General features: G+C 50.4%; 1 long non-coding RNA gene across 1 annotated transcript in view; it reads right to left on the reverse strand.

Annotated features, from left to right (window-relative positions):
- Positions 1-3,437: 3,437 nt before the first annotated feature.
- Positions 3,438-3,473, reverse strand: part of LOC135542990 (uncharacterized) — a 1,511-nt gene continuing 1,475 nt past the window's right edge. Inside the window, exon 2 of the long non-coding RNA XR_010456156.1 lies at positions 3,438-3,473. This exon is cut by the window's right edge and continues 1,088 nt beyond it. This is a non-coding gene — a long non-coding RNA (uncharacterized LOC135542990).

Genomic DNA, 3,473 nt, shown 5'->3' on the forward strand with positions numbered 1-3,473 from the left:
GGGAGGATGAGGGAGAATGGGAGGATGTGGGAGGATGAGGGAGGATGGGAGGATGTGGGAGGATGAGGGAGGATGGGAGGATGAGGGAGAATGGGAGGATGTGGGAGGATGAGGGAGGATGGGAGGATGAGGGATGGATGGGAGGATGAGGGATGGATGGGAGGATGAGGGAGAATGGGAGGATGTGGGAGGATGAGGGAGGATGGGAGGATGTGGGAGGATGAGGGAGGATGGGAGGATGAGGGATGGATGGGAGGATGAGGGAGAATGGGAGGATGTGGGAGGATGAGGGAGGATGGGAGGATGAGGGAGGATGGGAGGATGTGGGAGGATATGGGAGGATGAGGGAGGATGGGAGGATGAGGGATGGATGGGAGGATGAGGGAGAATGGGAGGATGAGGGAGGATGAGGGAGGATGGGAGGATGAGGGAGGATGGGAGGATGAGGGATGGATGGGAGGATGAGGGAGAATGGGAGGATGTGGGAGGATGAGGGAGGATGGGAGGATGTGGGAGGATGAGGGAGGATGGGAGGATGAGGGAGAATGGGAGGATGTGGGAGGATGAGGGATGGATGGGAGGATGAGGGAGAATGGGAGGATGTGGGAGGATGAGGGAGGATGGGAGGATGTGGGAGGATGAGGGAGGATGGGAGGATGAGGGATGGATGGGAGGATGAGGGAGAATGGGAGGATGTGGGAGGATGAGGGAGGATGGGAGGATGAGGGAGGATGGGAGGATGAGGGAGGATGGGAGGATGTGGGAGGATATGGGAGGATGAGGGAGGATGGGAGGATGAGTGAGGATGGGAGGATGAGGGAGGATGGAAGGATGTGGGAGGATGACTGTCTGTCTGTCTTCCCCTCGCTGAGTGTCTGTCTGTCTGTCTGTCTGTCTTCCCCTCGCTGAGTGTCTGTCTGTCTGTCTGTCTGTCTGTCTTCCCCTCGCTGAGTGTCTGTCTGTCTGTCTGTCTGTCTGTCTGTCTGTCTGTCTGTCTGTCTGTCTTCCCCTCACTGAGTGTCTGTCTGTCTGTCTGTCTGTCTGTCTGTCTTCCCCTCACTGAGTGTCTGTCTGTCTGTCTGTCTGTCTGTCTGTCTGTCTGTCTGTCTGTCTGTCTGTCTTCCCCTCGCTGAGTGTCTGTCTGTCTGTCTGTCTGTCTTCCCCTCGCTGAGTGTCTGTCTATCTGTCTGTCTGTCTGTCTTCCCCTCGCTGAGTGTCTGTCTGTCTGTCTGTCTTCCCCTCGCTGAGTGTCTGTCTGTCTGTCTGTCTGTCTTCCCCTTGCTGAGTGTCTGTCTGTCTGTCTGTCTGTCTCTCTGTCTGTCTGTCTGTCTGTCTGTCTGTCTGTCTCTCTGTCTTCCTGTCTGTCTGTCTGTCTGTCTGTCTGTCTGTCTGTCTGTCTGTCTGTCTGTCTGTCTGTCTGTCTGTCTCCCCCTCGCTGAGTGTATGTCTGTCTGTCTGTCTGTCTGTCTCCCCCTCGCTGAGTGTCTGTCTGTCTGTCTGGATATGGGAGGATGTGGGAGGATGGGAGGATGAGGGAGGATGGGGGGTGTGGGAGGATGAGGGAGGATGGGAGGATGAGGGAGGATGGGAGGATGAGGGAGGGTGTGATGAGGGGTGGAGGAGTGGGGTTGGATAATGAGCCCATACCTCCTGGGAGACTGATCTGACAGTGGATCAGATCACTGTTTCACTGCCACATTCATGGCCGTGAGAACGAGGAATCCACACACACACACAACCACTCATACACACACACCGCCGGCTTTTCTGTGTCCCAGGAGGAATGAGGATACAGTGAAAGGCTGTTTGTTCTGCTACATGGCTGTGCCGCCACGGAGGCCTTTGGCATTCAGACGCACACTGCTCCCACGATCAGTCCATTCAGGAGGCCCTCACACAGGAGAGGGTGCGATGCTCTTAGACCTCTCTGCCGTTGTTCTGGAAGTCCCCATTGATGTTTGGACGGGAGAGTGAAACAGTGAAATAGCACAGGGGTTCGTCTTAGCTGTTGTCTTACTGGATGTGTCTTAATGTCCTGACTGTCATGCCTCTTTTTGTATGTTCTCCTATAGAATCTTATACATAGTGGAAAGTGCTTGATTGGGACAGGCTGGGTAGATGCCAAACGAGTTAACCCTGAAAACCAGTTGGAAACCAGATACTCATGTCTTTGAGTTTCATTGACTGGACTCCCCAGATATCCCTAAACCGGCTTCTGAGTCAACTCTCATAACAATCCGTGTAACAGCTAACTTGTAAGCTTTCAAACATCATTATGTCTCCTGCCAGAACGTGGCCTCTCTGCCTACCTGCTATTCCACGTAACAAGCCTGAGGCCCCTGAGGTGGGGACACGTTTAGACAGGGCTGGAGGAATCCTCCAGGAGCCCGTCAGGAGCCACTGTCAGTCAGTCTGTCTGTTGCCCTAAGGATCATCACACTCCCCTGGGCTAATGTGGATGCGACTGCCCCTGACATGGGGGACAACCCTACTGGAAGAGCATAGTTCCCACCAGGGAGGTGGTTTGTTTGTGTGTTTATTAAATATCATGTCTTGGTTGTTGTTATTGGAGAAACATGAATAATTGTGATTTCAATATTTCTCCTTTCATGTCCTGAATCTGCAGCAGCTAAACATATAACCTACCCCATATATACAGAGTTCTTTGGGATAAACACGGTTTTAACAAGATTACTGTATGTTATGGAAAAGAAGAGATGTGTTCAATAACTTCCATGCTGTGAAATCCATGTGTTTTTCTTTCTTTTCTTCCCATCAGCTGGTTAAACAGGGTTCTACCAGGACAGTGTCATTTACACACAGTTGGTGCAGCTTCAGCCCCCGGTGGGTAGAAAGGTCTGTCATTGACACGGTTAACTGACTTGGTGAACACCTGGGGTTTCTCTTCATCCAGACACAAACTACAGGGAATAACTTGGGTGGAGCACAGTTGGTGCTGATTAGGTTCTGCCACTCACGCACAGACACATGTTGTTCTGGAAGAAAACACAACCCATACATTCTAGAACACACACAGACACATGTTGTTCTAGAAGAGAACACAACTCATACATTCTAGAACACGCACAGACACATGTTGTTCTGGAAGAGAACACAACTCATACATTCTAGAACACGCACAGACACATGTTGTTCTGGAAGAAAACACAACCCATACATTCTAGAACACACACAGACACATGTTGTTCTAGAAGAGAACACAACTCATACATTCTAGAACACACACAGACACATGTTGTTCTGGAAGAGAACACAACTCATACATTCTAGAACACACAGACACATGTTGTTCTAGAAGAGAACACAACTCATACATTCTAGAACACACACAGACACATATTGTTCTAGAAGAGCATTCTATACATACCAAAACACAAATATTCCCCTCTCAGACAAAGAAGTTTGAGGCAATAATAAACAGTTTTGTGCATTTATTTGTTATTTTACACAAG

Source organism: Oncorhynchus masou, chromosome 7 (genome assembly GCF_036934945.1).
Source record: "Oncorhynchus masou masou isolate Uvic2021 chromosome 7, UVic_Omas_1.1, whole genome shotgun sequence".
In the NCBI taxonomy this organism is placed as follows: Eukaryota; Metazoa; Chordata; class Actinopteri; order Salmoniformes; family Salmonidae; genus Oncorhynchus; species Oncorhynchus masou.